Source organism: Salvelinus fontinalis, chromosome 6 (genome assembly GCF_029448725.1).
Source record: "Salvelinus fontinalis isolate EN_2023a chromosome 6, ASM2944872v1, whole genome shotgun sequence".
NCBI classification, from domain to species: domain Eukaryota; kingdom Metazoa; phylum Chordata; class Actinopteri; order Salmoniformes; family Salmonidae; genus Salvelinus; species Salvelinus fontinalis.
The window spans coordinates 44615185-44630998 of NC_074670.1; the positions used below are offsets into that span (position 1 = coordinate 44615185).

At 39.9% G+C, this 15814-nt stretch overlaps 1 protein-coding gene across 1 annotated transcript in view; it reads left to right on the plus strand.

Moving 5' to 3' along the window:
* Nucleotides 1–475: 475 nt before the first annotated feature.
* LOC129857883 (5-hydroxytryptamine receptor 4-like) overlaps nucleotides 476–15814 on the plus strand; it is a 181413-nt gene continuing 166074 nt past the window's right edge. Inside the window, exon 1 of the mRNA XM_055926558.1 lies at nucleotides 476–714. The gene's annotated coding sequence lies outside the window, so the exon portion shown is untranslated. The remainder of the gene's footprint in view (nucleotides 715–15814) is intronic.

Consider the following 15814-nt stretch of genomic DNA (forward strand, 5'->3'; position numbering starts at 1 on the left):
AAGAATAACAATAGGTTTCACAGCTTGGCTGCAAACCCTTAATAATATTTTGCCCAGAGCTCTTCTATTTTGAGAATACATCTTGTCAAATTTTACATAAGGGCTTCTTTGCCAACAGTCCATATCACAGTGATTTGTAGTAGACTATATGGTAAGATATTTTAACCGAAAAAATACTCGATAACGAATTATCAGAAAAAAATGGCATAACAGAGCAATTTACACTCGTGGAATCTGTCTTGCAAGTCCACATGTTCAAGCAATTCAATTCACAATGAATTTCACTTACCACCAAGCCTACGTGTATCAAACAATTTTGAAGCGACAATGAAAGAGGATAATTGCAACCGATTTTAAACGGAGCTTATTTTACCATGAAATAGGCACCAAGCGAAAGAGGAGGGACTTGAAGGTACAATTTGCTGGGAATACCGAGGGTGTGCTTTCCAAGCACTTCAATCACAGAACAGCGCGCGGTGGTGACCCACGCGTATGATTCCGTCCAGACTTTTACATTTGCGCTCATACTTCCGACTGCGCTCAGCATACATGGAAAACGATTTCGCTTTGTGAATGTCCGCCGGGAACAGCTCATAAATTGCACACAGTTCACTTAATAACTGTGTTTTGATACAAGTCGAAAATATGATTTTTCTCAAGGGGGATATAGAGTCGTAAAATGTTTTTGGGACCCAGCGTCTCCACAAGGAAATGGTAAGTGTGCTGAATGATTATTATTGTACATCGTAATTGAGCCCTTATGTGGAATTAGTTTTATTTGTATTGTATAACGTGTTTATAATTGACACTTATATATATTATTATTATGGAAGTTAATCGTAGGAGGGAGGACAGGACACTGACAGCCACTATATGTGCTGTTGTCCCGAACTTTTACACTAATGATGAAAAGTAGTTGTAAGTCCACTTTGTTTGGGAATCATGCTGTTCTGTTGCCCCAGTTCTTCATACACGTGTTGTGCCAACTACTGTATATTGGAGATGGCATCCAGCACTGACACAATGTGTTAGTGCGTACCAAAAAAAATATCAATGGATTATGGATTGTTGTTTACAGTAGACCATCACTTGTATCATAGTTATTACAACCCCAGACCAAATGTATACTAGGAATATTGGAAACTATCTACATTAAAAAAAGACTACAACAGCACTGCATGCCCATAGCTAGCCGACTTAAAATCAATCATTAGAATAGTCACATTTCACATGGTTTCAAAGTGTGAAAGTTAATATCAAAATAACTACACACATTTTGCCTACAGTACTATGTAATGACCAATTGGTATGAGTGTGGTTGTCTACTTATGCATATGAACACTGCATTGAAGTTACATCTGACATTTACACTGACAAATGTACACTGGCACATTATGTACGCTAGTCGTACAGGCTATTTGATGGAGCAATCACGGTTAACCAATGCATCTTGATCAAAGGCACTCCAGCCGTGCCTTACCTCACCTGTCTCTAATAAAGTCCTGATTACAATATAATTAAACCTTCTTTTAATATACAAATCAATTCCAAAAGCTTTAACAAGAGCAATGTATTTTGTTTCATTTGAAAACAGCAAAACATTTTGTAGAATCAAAAAATTGAATGCAGTAAAAGATGGTGTTACAGTTTTTTTCAATCACTTTGGTGCAATTGTCACATTTATGTAGTATATTTGTAGTATGTAGTATATATGTATATATATATGAAGTATATTTTCATAACTCTAAGCACAGAAATCTAAACAGATCATGAAAATTACTCATGTTTTCAAAATTACAACAAACACATTCACAATGTCACTTGTTCACACCACAAGGTCACACTATCTATTTGGATGCATATTTAATCTAAGTCTACACACCCCTTTCACAGTTTTCACATTTTGCGGCCTTAAAATGAAATCTAAAAAAGGATTACGTTCGATTTTTTTTTACCGACCGATCTACCCAACCTACTCCATATTTTCAAAGTGAAATGACAAAGTATTCAACATTTAAAGGTGCACTATGCAGAAATCACTCTGACATTTCCTGGTTGATAAAATTCTAGTTTATGTGAGAAAATAATCAATTATAGAGTAAAGAATCATTCTACCATCTAAACCGCTGTGAATGCATTTATTGCATATATTGTATTTTCAGCTGTTTGAAGCTGGTGTACAAAACCAAAAGTAAAAGATGCAAAAATGGAACTTAAGAACGAGAAGCATAGAAATAGTGCACATAGAACAGATCTACCGCTTCTTAGACTTGCTTTCGATGAGAAGGACAGATTTATAACTTACATTTCTATGTGAATTTGGTTGGGTCGCGCAAAAATAATACTTGGATGAAGCACCTTTGGTATCCATTACAGCTGTGAATCATTTTGAATAAGATTCTACTTACTTTGCACAACATTTCGGGCAACATATTTTGGTAAAAATTGCTCAAGCTCAGCCAGTTTGGTTGGGAACCATTGATGGACAGCAAGTCAAACCTTGTCATTGATTTTTTAAGTAGATTTAAGTCCAGACTGAGACAAAACCACTCAGGAACACTCAACACCTCTTGGATAGCCATTTTGGTTTGTCTATGGCATAACAACATTTGTAATTGTCTCGCTTAAGACTACAACTCTATCCCAGGGTTAGGTTTGCAGAAGACTATGGCAGGTTTTCCTTGAACCTTTTACCTGGGTTTTGCCCCTTTCATATTTCTTTTGATCTTTTGATTATTTTGATCATTTTCTTTTGATCCTGCCGGTGACAAGCATACCCATAACATGATGCTGCCACCACAATACTTGAAAATACAGAAGATCAACAATATCACATTCATTACACATTACTGGCCTGTATAATAAAGTTAAATGAAGTATGCCTGTGTTAAATACACTCCGAATCATACATTCTGTTTGCAACAAGGACGTTAAGTAACACTGGGTGAAAATTGTCAATATTTATTTCCAGATATCTGACATTTTATTTAATATAAGGAGTAGACATGCTCCAGATACGAATGTCCTTAGTTTCTATTCGCATCCAATCCAGACCTCCGAAGTCTCTCAGCTGTCGTATGAGTCCAGGTAAATATCTTGAGATACGTTTAAAACATGCACCTGATGCGTGTGCACTCACTTACATACTTGTAGAATATTCTAACTCCGGAAATGGTAAGACTTTATACTCATTCATATCTTCAGAAATGTATCATATCTGTAGTCATTACCTCATCATTTATGTATCCGTATTTCTCAAAAAATGCATTATTTCAATAGATATTCTTACATGATATGTGAATCATAGACATTTGAATGTTTCATCCTCGTCTGATCGAAAATGGGCTAAATCCGACTCATGAAATGTCCAGCACCCAAATCATTTTATCTGTTCAGGTGCTGAAAATCATTGTGCTTCTTCGCATGAACATACATTTGCACCATACACAGTAATAGGCTATACAAGGTACGGAAAGGCAAACATCGTCATATTTAATCCAAGTTGCTATTTCCAAAGCAGACCTCTGTTATTTCTGTTTTTAAAAATGCAGCATAGCAAATCCAGAGCTCCAATCACAACACATGTTTTCTGGAAAGATGGAAATGTAGGCCAATCGTTGCGGGACAATATTGTACTTATTTATCAGAAAATGAATACCCCTGCCTGCCCTGTTTGTTATCATTGACGATGCGATGCGTGCTGATTGGGTCATCAGTGGCGGTCCCTCACAGTCAAAACCAAATGTGGTGGTAGAGTGTTGGTCTGTGATCCTCTCCAAACTGTCAATGCATAAATCATGAATCAAAATTGTATCGATATTGCAAGAAAATATTGTCATTACTCATAACCAAAATTTACTGGCTGGAACTAGCTATAGTTAGCTAATGCACTTTTGTACATTGCGCTGTAACGTACAATTTACCTTATTCTAGTGCCCAAAAAACATAATACTTCCAGGTCAACTGTAATATGAATACTATTGTAAAGCACAATTTCTCCCCTTTCCAGCAAAATCAGTGATGACCTTCATGGTGCCCGTCTCTGCATGATTGAAGAAGGCAATGCGCTCTGTCGGGTCTTTTTAAAAATGACGGATGGGGAAGCGAAACCTACGGTACTGCGTGATAGGGAAAAGGGGAGATAAGCTGTGTGGGGAAACGCTTTTTTTCACCGGATTTGTCCAATTTATCACCTCTAAAATGAAAATATCACACTATAAAGAGTTTATATAATGTGTCATTACATAACTATTTGAAGGTTTGTGTCGAATTTGAATCCGTATTTTAGAGCGGCGCTAAAATTATCTTCAGAAGTAAACAGCAGCTGTCGTGGCTTTTGAGAGTCATGTTGGCTTGCAGTGATGACGCAAAAAATGCATACATTCAGTTGTATAATTGACTAGGTATCCCCCACTTACCCTGTCCCTTTCTTGTTTTTAATCTGCGAGAGAAGCGCTACACCTGGAGGTGAGAGGCTGTACGACACAGAATGAGTTGCATTGTGTGTGCTGTACGTTACATCATGACACGTCACAATTTAACGTACAGCGTCAGAGTGGTCAGTTTTTTTCAACTTTTCTCCAATACTATCGGGCCATTACCATGTCAATCAACGCTTGAATAGAAACGTAGTTCACACCCCAGATTTTGATGCCAACACAGTCGCTACAGTCCCATTAGTTTTCATTGCAGCCTCGTTTGAATGTCACGGTTGCCAAATTTGTACGGAATGGGGTTAGTCAACAGTAGCTAGCCAAGTTGCTAGTTAGTTAGCTAGCTAGCTAGTTAGCTTATTATTAACCAGTAATACAAAATACACCTAAACATTTTAAAATGTTAGCGGACACCTTGAGGCTTGATTGCTTTTTTGTTTTTTTATCCTGAAGGGAAGGCAATTTTTGTTATTTGTAACATTACAAGTTAGCTTTTAACCCCCCCCCCCCCCCCCCTCTATCAAGCCTAGCTACATAATCCTACTGGCTACCGGCCAAGTTAGCCAGCTAACAGTCTTGATTCAAGTTACTAAGGTAAATAAAACATATGTCAAATTAGCTGCTCACTTTAGCGTTAACTTCTTTGAGGTATTTTCTGAACAGCTTCTCATTTCTTTGTTTCTCCAGTTGTCAGTTTGAATGATAGGGATTTAATATTTGTCAAATTATTGAGCATGTCCTCAAAACTCAAATATGCATCAGCAATTACCCTTATTTAGCATATCAAAATGCATATCACGATCCTGCTATGGACCTTAGCCAAGAGTATACGATGAGAAAATATACTTTGAAGGCCTACTGTCAGTATTTGTCAACATATAGAAAAAATAGTATATCCACATAGGGCTATCTCAGGACATCTTATGAGTCCAAATCCGGCCATACTACGTATGATATCCGGAGGGAATCCCTAAATGATATGTGCATGAAAGAAAAATATATACGCTGACATGGTCGCCAGGTGTATGGTGTTTCCTCTGCCACATTGGTGTGGCTGGCTTCTGGGTTAAGCAGTGTGTCAAGAAGCAGTGCGGCTTGGCTGGGTTGTGTTTCGGAGGATGCATGGCTCTCAACCTTCGCCTCTCCCGAGTCAGCCAAGAGATGGATATCTGAACTCAATATAGCTTCCTATCTTCAATGTGCTAAGAAAACACAGATATGCTATGTAGAGTAAACAGTCAGTATTTGTCAACTTGAAGAGAGAAAATGAGAGTCACATATCTCAAGATATTGAATGAGTCCTTATCCGGCCATCGGAAAAGTCCTTGTGTGATATTCGGAGTAATCCCAATATCATATATGTCTAAAAGACATATCTGGATTCCAAATTTGTCAGGATATGGTGCCTATCCACAAAACTTCAAATATACATTGGAAATGGTCTGTATTCTCTAGAATATCAAAATCGTGTCATGTAAAGGTATCCCCTGACAATTATCATTTTTGCCCAGCGTAAAACTGCAAGACAACATGGCAAATAATGTAATTCTTTGGTGTGAGTTAAAAACTACAGATTTGGGTCAAATCCAATACATACCCTCTGTATTGTCAAGTATTGTGATGGCAGCATCATGTTATGGGTATGATTTTCACTGGCAGGGACTGGGGTGTTTATCAGGATCAAAATAAATATGTAAAGAGCAAAGCCCATGTAAAGAATTTGAGGAAAACCCACCTCAGATTTCAGTTTTATTTTTCAGCGGGACAATTACACACATTTTAATGCCAGCATGGCTTTCCAAGAGGCGTTGAGTGTTCCTGAGTGGTCCAGTCTCAGTCCTGACTTAAATTTGCTTGAAAGTCAGATACAAGGTTTGAATATTGCTGTCCCTCAATCATTCCCAACAAATATCTACTGAGCTTGAGCAATTTTTACAAAAACAATGGATATAATGTATGTTGCCCTAAGAGTTGTGCAAAGTTGATAGAATCTTATAAAAAAATATTCACAGCTGTAATGGCTGCCAAAGGTGCTTCCACCAAGTATTAACTCAGGGGTATGAAGACATAGGAAATCAACACTTATTATTATTATAAAAAATATATATATTTGGAAAATATAAAGGAAAAAAATCCAGTTGAATCTAATCAAATCAAACTTTATTTGTCACATGCGCCGAATACAACAAGTGTAGACCTTACCGTGAAATGCTTACTTACATGCCCTTAACAGTGCAGTTCAAGAAGAGTTAAATGACTATTGTAGCTGGAAACAGCAGATTTTTAATGGAATATCTACGTAGGCGCACAGACGCCAATTATCAGTGGCCCGAGTGCAACCAGGAGTGCAACCGTCACTCCTGTGTGCCAATGGCCTGCCACTCCTCTTTCTATTCCGGTTAGAGCCAGCTTGCTGTTCTGTGAAGGGAGTAGTACACAGCGTTGCACGAGATCTTCAGTTTCTTGGCAATTTCTCGCATTGCCTTCATTTCCCAGAACAAGTATAGACTGATGAATTTCAGAAGAAAGTTCTTTGTTTCTGGCCATTTTGAGCATGTAATCGAACCCACAAATGCTAATGCTCCAGATACTCAACTAGTCTAAAGAAGGCCAGTTTTATTGTATCTTCAGGATTGGTGGGTCCCCTGCGGCACGGTTGAGCTAACATAGGCTAATGCGATTAGCATGAGGTTGTAAGTAACAAGAACATTTTCCAGGACATAGACATTAGAGGTCGACCGATTATGATTTTTCAACGCCGATACCGATTATTGGAGGACCAAAAAAGCCGATACCGATTAATCGGCCGATTTTTATATATATATTTGTAATAATGACAATTACAACAATACTGAATGAACACTTAATATAATACAAAAATAAAATTAATTTAGTTTCAAATAAATAATGAAACATGTTCAATTTGGTTTAAATAATGCAAAAACACAGTGTTGGAGAAGAAAGTAAAAGTGCAATATGTGCCATGTAAAAAAGCTAACCTTTAAGTTCCTTGCTCAGAACATGAGAACATATGAAAGCTGGTGGTTCGTTTTAACATGAGTCTTCAATATTCCCAGTTAAGAAGTGTTAGGTTGTAGTTATTATAGGAATTATAGGACTATTTCTCTCTATACCATTTGTATTTCATATACCTTTGACTATTGGATGTTCTTATAGGCACGATTGTATTGACAGCCTAATCTCGGGAGTTGATAGGCTTGAAGTCATAAATAGCGCTGTGCTTCAAGCATTTCTAAGACCTGCTGGCAAACGCAGGAAAGTGCTATTTGAATGAATGCTTACGAGTCTGCTGCTGCCTACCACTGCTCAGTCAGACTGCTCTATAATATATCAAATCATCGACTTAATTATAATATAATAAACACACAGAAATACGAGCCATAGCTCATTAAAATGGTCAAATCTGTAAACTATCATTTCGAAAACAAAATGTTTATTCTTTCAGTGAAATACGGAACCGTTCAGGTGGCATCCCAAAGTCTAAATATTGCTGTTACTGTAACGACCTGGGTGTAGGGGGGTGCGAAGTCAGACGCAGGAACAGCAGAGCTTCAATATGTTGAGTCTTTAATGCCCAACTGGCAAACAAAATGTCCAACACGGACGTACTGGGTGTCATACACAACGGTCCAACGACACGAGAAACAAACCCAGTCCACAATAACAATACTCACTCTCGAAATCCCAAAAGCTACAATATAACAATCCCGCAGAAAGAAGCCTACGGGCTGGCTGGCTAATAAAGCCACACTAATTAACAACTAACTGACCCCAGGTGATACAAATAAACAATTAAGGAGGGGGAGGAAAAAGAGTCAGTGGCAGCTAGTAGGCCGGTGACGACGACCGCCGAACGCCACCCGAACGGGAAGGAGAGCCTGCCTCGGTTAAGGTCGTGACAGTTACATTGCACAACCTTCAATGTTATGTCATAATTATGTAAAATTCTGGCAAATTAATTACGGTCTTTGTTAGGAAGAAATGGTCTTCACACAGGTCGCAACAAGTCACGCGGCCCAAAATGTTGCTTATACCCTGACTCTGCTTGCACAGAACGCAAGAGAAGTGACACAATTTCCAGAGTTAATATTTCCTGTTAACATTAATTTATTTTAACTAAATATGCAGGTTTAAAAAAAATATATACTTCTGTATTGATTTTAAGAAAGGCATTGATGTTTATGGTTAGGTACATTGGTGCAACGACAGTGCTATTTTCGCGAATGCGCTTGTTAAATCATTACCCATTTGGCAAAGTAGGCTGTCATTCGATGATAAATTAACAGGCACCGCATTGATTATATGCAACGCAGGACAAGCTAGTTAAACTAGTAATATCATCAACCATGTTTAGTTAACTTATGATTATGTTAATATAGATGGTTTAATGCTAGTTTAATGCTAGCTAGCAACTTATCTTGGCTCCTTGCTGCGCTCGCATAACAGGTGGTCAGCCTCCCACTCAGTATCCTCATCGAGTGCAATGTAATCGGCCATAACCAGCGTCCAAAAATTCCGATTACCGATTGTTATGAAAACTTGAAATCGGCCCTATTTAATCAGCCGTGCCGGTTAATCGGTCGACCTCTAATAGACATACAGTTGAAATTGGAAATTTACATACACTTAGGTTGGAGTCATTAAAACTAGTTTTTCAACCACTCCACAAATTTCTTGTTAACAAGCTATAGTTTTGGCAAGTCGGTTAGGATGTCTACTTTGTGCATGACACAAGTAATTTTTCCAACAATTGTTTTTCAGACAGATTATTTCTCTTATAATTAACTGTATCTCAATTCCAGTGGGTCAGAAGTTTACATACACGGAGTTAACTGTGCCTTTAAACAGCTTGGAAAATTCCAGAAAATGATGTCATGGCTTTAGAAGCTTCTGATAGGCTAATTGACATCATTTGAGTCAATTGGAGGTTTACCTGTGGATGTATGTCAAGGCCTACCTTCAAACTCAGTGCCTCTTTGCTTGACATCATGGGAAAATCAAAAGAAATCAGCCAAGACCTCAGAAAAATTATTGTATACCTCCACAATTCTGGTTCATCTTTGGGTGCAATTTCTATATGCCTGAAGGTACCACGTTCATCTGTACAAACAATAGTACGCAAGTATAAACACCATGGGACCATGCAGGCATCATACCGCTCAGGAAGGAGACGAGTTCTGTCTCCTAGAGATGAACGTATTTTGGTGCAAAAGGTGCAAATCAATCCCAGAACAACAGCAAAGGACCTTCTATATCCACAGTAAAACGAGTCCAACATCGACATAACCTTAGAGCCCGCTCAGCAAGGAAGAAGCCACTGCTCCAAAACCGCCATAAAAAAGCTAGACTACGGTTTGCAACTGCACATGGGAACAAATTTCATATGTTTTGGAGAAATGTCCTCTGGTCTGATGAAACAAAAATAGAACTGTTTGGCCATAATGACCATCATTATGTTTGGAGGAAAAAGGGGGAGGCTTGCAAGCTGTAGAACACCATCCCAACCGTGAAGCACAGAGGTGTCAGCCTCATGTTGTGGGGTTGTTTTTCTGCAGGAGGGACTGTTGCACCTCACAAAATAGATGGCATCGTGAGGTAGGAAAATTATGTGGATATATTGAAGCAACATCTCAAGACGTCAGTCAGGAAGTTAAAGCTTGGTCGCAAATGGGTCTTCCAAATGGACAATGACCCCAAGCATACTTCCAAAGTTGTGGCAAAATGGCTTAAGGACAACAAAGTCAAGGTATTGGAGTGGCCATCACAAAGCCCTGACCTCAATCCTATAGAAAATGTGTGGGCAGAACTGAAAAAGCTTGTGCGAGCAAGGAGGCCTTACAAACCTGACTCAGTTACACCAGCTCTGTCAGGAGGAATGGGCCAAGATTCACCCAACTTATTGTGGGAAGCTTGTGGAAGGCTACCCGAAACGTTTGACCCAAGTTAAATAATTGAAAGGCAATGCTCCCTAACCCGGACGGCCAAACCCTTCCTAACCCGGACGATGCTAGGCCAATTGTGCGTCGCCCCACGGACCTCCCGGTCGCGGCCGGCTGCGACAGAGCCTGGGCGCGAACCCAGAGTCTCTGGTTGCACAGCTAGCGCTGCGATGCAGTGCCCTAGACCACTTTGCCTCAATTGGCCTAGCGTCATCCGGGTTAGGGAGGGTTTGGCCGGTAGGGATATCCTTGTCTCATCGCGCACTAGCGACTCCTGTGGCGGGCCGGGCGCAGTGCACGCTAACCAGGTCGCCAGGCGCACGGTGTTTCCTTCGACACATTGGTGCGGCTGGCTTCCGGGTTGGATGCGCACTGTGTTAAGAAGCAGTGCGGCTTGGTTGGGTTGTGTTTCGGAGGACGCATGGCTTTCGACCTTCGTCTCTCCCGAGCCCGTACGGGAGTTGTAGCGATGCGACAAGATAGTAACCACTAACAATTGGATACCACGAAATTGTGGAGAAAAGGAGGTAAAATTAAAAAAAAATATGTATATATATTTTTAAATAAATAGAATACAAATAAATAAAAATAAAACAATAGCTCTGGTCCAACATTAAGCCAACTCTCGGACGTTAAAAGACATTCAAAGTTCCTCCATAGAAGCCGCTCCTCTGTAGGTAAAATTCTGTGGGCCTAACTCAGATAGTGCATTTCATAACAAGATAACCAGCACTTCATTCCAAGCCTCCTCCTCCACCCTTTCTCACACTCTCCCAACCCGCATCTCGCGCTCTAAACCTGTCTGTCCATAGGTACTGGCAGCACAGTGCACAGTGTGTGTGTTTGTCTTTCAAACACAACAATCCTTGGTCTCTGATGAAGCTGGTGTTATAAATTACATGTGGTGATTTCCCGTTCGCTGATTCTCCCAGCAAGACAGAGATAAGAAGTGTAAACAGCTGAGAGCCAAGAGTGCAGGAAAGGCAAAGCAAGTGTGTTCTGATGATTAGCTGTGACGACTAGAAATGTGTTCATCTCTGTTCCAATGTGAGCTGCCTGCCTGCCTGCCTGGCTGGTCAAAGTGAGCTTACGCAACAACTCAGCAGCCAGTCAATAAGGCAGTGGCGGTGCCAGGTTTGGTGTGTGGTAGATACTAGATAGAGGATGTGTTCTGATGAATGGCATGGCATGGAGAGGGCCTTGTTGGAGGATCAATAGACTCCACTTTCACATCGCATTAGAACTCTGTGGAGCTGAGCAAACCCAAGAGCTAAAGGTTAGATGTGAAAACAAACTTTCTGACAGCTTCCATTCCTATGTACACTTTACGCCCTTCCCTGAGAAGTTCTATATACTCTGAAAGCCCTCTATCTGTCTCACGGCCCAGCACGGCACAGACTCACACCGTCCCATCAGTTAAACAGAGGGGAATACCTCTCTGTTCAATTACAGGTCTCAGTGGAAACGTACAGTATCAAACTTTATCAAATGTATTTTTGATAGGTAGAGGACTTACTACTGCACATGTCCACTTTGTAGAAATTAGTACATGGATGTAATGAGGAAGTACAGTATGTGATTGCTGTCGTCATACACAGTTTGTCATAAGAATGCATTGTCATGACTTTCTGAATGGCCATTCTTTCCACAATGTATCTAGAACCTAAATAATGGTATTGGTGAAAAGAGTGGAACGTGAAAGCTGCATATAAAACTTTTTTTCATCCCAGTTGGTAATTATAGACAGTGTGCGCTCACCCCAGAAATGAACGGCAAGCGAAAAATTAACAGCAAGAGAACAATGAGAGATTTCCATGTCTCTGCAGTTTATCACCATTTCTCCTATTGATCAGACCTCAGTAGAGAGCTAGTGCTTTGCGTGGTCAAGGTGCTGCTGTGAATTGTTGACTTTATGTTCCTAATATTGCTTATAATTACTGAATTGAGCCTGCACTGACTGTGTTTATTTTTATTTTTGTAAACCTTTATTTAACTAGGCAAGCCAGTTAAGAAAAAAAGTATTATTTACAATGACAGCCTAATAAAAAATAAAAAATAATTTACAATGACGGCCAAACCCTCCTCTAACCCAGACGACGCTGGGCCAATTGTGCACCGCCCTATGGGACTCCCGATCACGGCTGGTTGTGATACAGCCCGAGATTGGACCAGTGTCTGTAGTGACGCCTCTAGCACTGAGATGCAGTGCCTTAGACCGTTGCGCCACTCGCCACTCTGCAGCCACTCGCCACTGTGTCACTGGAACATTGATTATAAGAGAACTGAAAAACAAAATGAAACGTTTTTTATAAATATTTCATACAGTCCATAAAGCTTGTTAAAACAGCTTTCAAATTATAAATGAGTTATGGCTCATTTATTAGAGAAGACAATGTCAGAAAGAGAAAGACCCAATTAAAGCTTTTAGGAAAGTCGTTCTTCACTGACACTCTGTAACGGTCCATTTTGTTGTTTTTAGTAATTGATTAAGTTATATCATGTCCATCCCTGTAGAGTAACCGTTTTTGTCAGGCACTGAGAAATAAATAGACAAAATTTTTTCAGTCTTTCATATCAGTCTTGTGTTAGTCCTGAGTGCTTTTCTGTTTGGAGAGAAAAATGTTTTCGGTTTCTGTGTTTTTTGGCAAGGATTTTTTTTTTAACTCAGACAAGCAAACATTGTCATTCACCTCAGGTACTGTCCTTATTACGAATATCACATTTTAAAAGATCCCAGCTAGCACAGTGGATCTGGGATGATTCCTGCTGAGAGATGAGAGGCACTCGGCCGACGTTATGTGAAGTCTGGGCCGCCTTAGGCTGTATTACTTATGGCTAGGATGCGGGGATTGAGCTCGGGCTGATTCCGGTGTTATCTGGCGCAAATGTAATACTTGGGTCTCGGGCCGATTGGGCTACTCTCTGGCAGATGATTACACAGGCTGCTTTACATAATGAACATTTCATTATTTATTTATTTTCCCATATTTTCTCATTGTTTCTGTGATCAAAAAATGCAATTAACATTTAAATTAAACAAGAGTCCTGTTTAAGTAGTATTTTAGTATTTTGATACTTTGTGCAAGGCAATTGATAAGCGTTAAAAACTTTGTGGATGGAGCCTCCCGAGTGGTGCAGCGGTCTAAGACACTGCATCGCAGTGCGAACTGCGTTGCTACAGATGCTAGGTTGATACCCGTGCCGGTCGCGACCGGGAGACCCATGAGGCGGCGCACAATTGGCCCAGCGTCCTCCGAGTTAGAGGAGGGTTTGGCCGGCCGGGATGTCCTTGTCCCATCGCGCTGTAGCGACTCCTGTGCACGGCCAGGTGCATGCACACCGACACGGTCACCTGGTGTACAGTGTTTCCTCCGACATAATTTGAATGCATAAAATGTATAATAGTAATATTTAAAATGACTAAATCGGGTAATTTTGTATACATTTATTTAAATTTGCATCGGGCCGCTTCTGGGGGGGTTCTGGTAAGATGTCTGCAAAGTCGGCTGAATTCCAGTAGAAAGAAACGGCCCGATGTACTTGGGACGATTCTTGGCAGTCATTCATTTTGATTCTGGGCCGAGTCCGACACTCGATTTCGGGCCGATTTCAATCAGTTCTGGACCCCCGGAAGAGGGCCGCTTCTGGGCCGGTTCCTGATTGCTAGCTGGGATGTTTGCACAAACACACACACACACACACACTGAATCAACATAATATTTACATTTACATAAAGAAATAATATGATATTGTATGCTAGAAAGTTGAGTTCTACTGTAAATGTTGGAAATAATTTTCCTCAAATAAAATAATGAATTCGGGTCCTTGTCGACATACAATATCCTGTCCTGTATGACACCTCTAATTAACGCTTGTCACACATGAATATCATTGTGTCAATTACAGTTTTTTTCTATCACTTTGGCAAATTTTTCAGATTTAAGTGGTATATTTTCAAAACTCTAAACTGATTACACTTTTAATGCCCCTTATATTATTATCACATTTTAGGGAAGACCAAGATGCAGACAGTGTCGAAGTAACAAAAGTTTATTACTAGAACAGGGGGCAGGCAAAACGAAAGGTCAAGGACAGGCAGAGGTCAGTAATCCAGATCAGTCCAAAAGGTACAGAACGGTAGGCAGTCTCAGGGTCAGGGCAGGGAGAGGTCAATATTCCAGTGTTGTGTGACAAGGTACGGAACGGCAGGCAGGAACTAGAAACAAAAAGGAGCAAGGGGAAAACCGCTGGTAGGCTTGACAAACAAAACGAACTGGCAACCGACAAACAGAGAACACAGGTATAAATACACTGGGGATAATGGGGAAGATGGGCGACACCTGGAGGGGGATGGAGACAAGCACAAAGACACGTGAAACAGATCAGGGTGTGACACTTATGTTCAGAAACTTTGATTTTGCATTCATTGTGGGGTTCACACACCCTTCACCCCTGAGTCATTCATGCAAAATAATATGATTTTTTTAAAAATACTGTACCATGAGCACATTTTGTTTAGGCCCCAATACATCAGATAATGATAGGCTCAGCATTTTTTAAAGTTATTTGGGGCGGCAGCGTAGCCTAGTGGTTAGAGCGTTGGACTAGTAACCGGAAGGTTGCAAGTTCAAATCCCCAAGCTGACAAGGTACAAATCTGTCATTCTGCCCCTGAACAGGCAGTTAACCCACTGTTCCTAGGCCGTCATTGAAAATAAGAATTTGTTCTTAACTGACTTGCCTAGTTAAATAAAGGTAAAAAAAAAAAAAAAAAAAATCCAATAGCAAACAATAAAAGATATACATTTAAAAACGTGTATTTTTTAAATGCTGAATAGAAAGAATAACAGATGCCTAATATGATTTTCTATACAGTTTTTTGACAATGCACAATTGTTTTATCATTTGTATCCGCTGGCAGGTTGTGAGCAGTGGTGGAAAAAGTATCCAATTGTCATACTTGAGTAAAAGTTAAGATCCCTTAATAGAAAATGACACAAGTAAAAGTAAAAGTCACCCAGTAAAATTCTTCTTGAGTAAAAGACTAAAAGTATTTTGTTTAAAATATACTTAAGTATCAAAAGTAAATGTAATTACTCAAATCTATTTAAGTATCAAAAGTAAAAGTGTAAATCATTTCAAATTCTTTATATTAAGCAAACCAGACGGCAACATTTTCTTATTTTTTACAATTACGGATAGCCAGAGGCACACTCCAACATTCAGACATCATTTACAAACGAAGCATGTGTGTTTTGTGAGTCCACCAGATCAGAGGCAGTAGGGATGACCAGGGATGTTCTGTGCGTGAATAGGTGCGTGAATTGGACCATGTTCCTGTCCTGTTAAGTATTTAAAAGGTATCGAGTACCTTTGGGTGTCAAAGAAAATGTATGGAGTAAAAAGTACAAGGCAGCCAAAA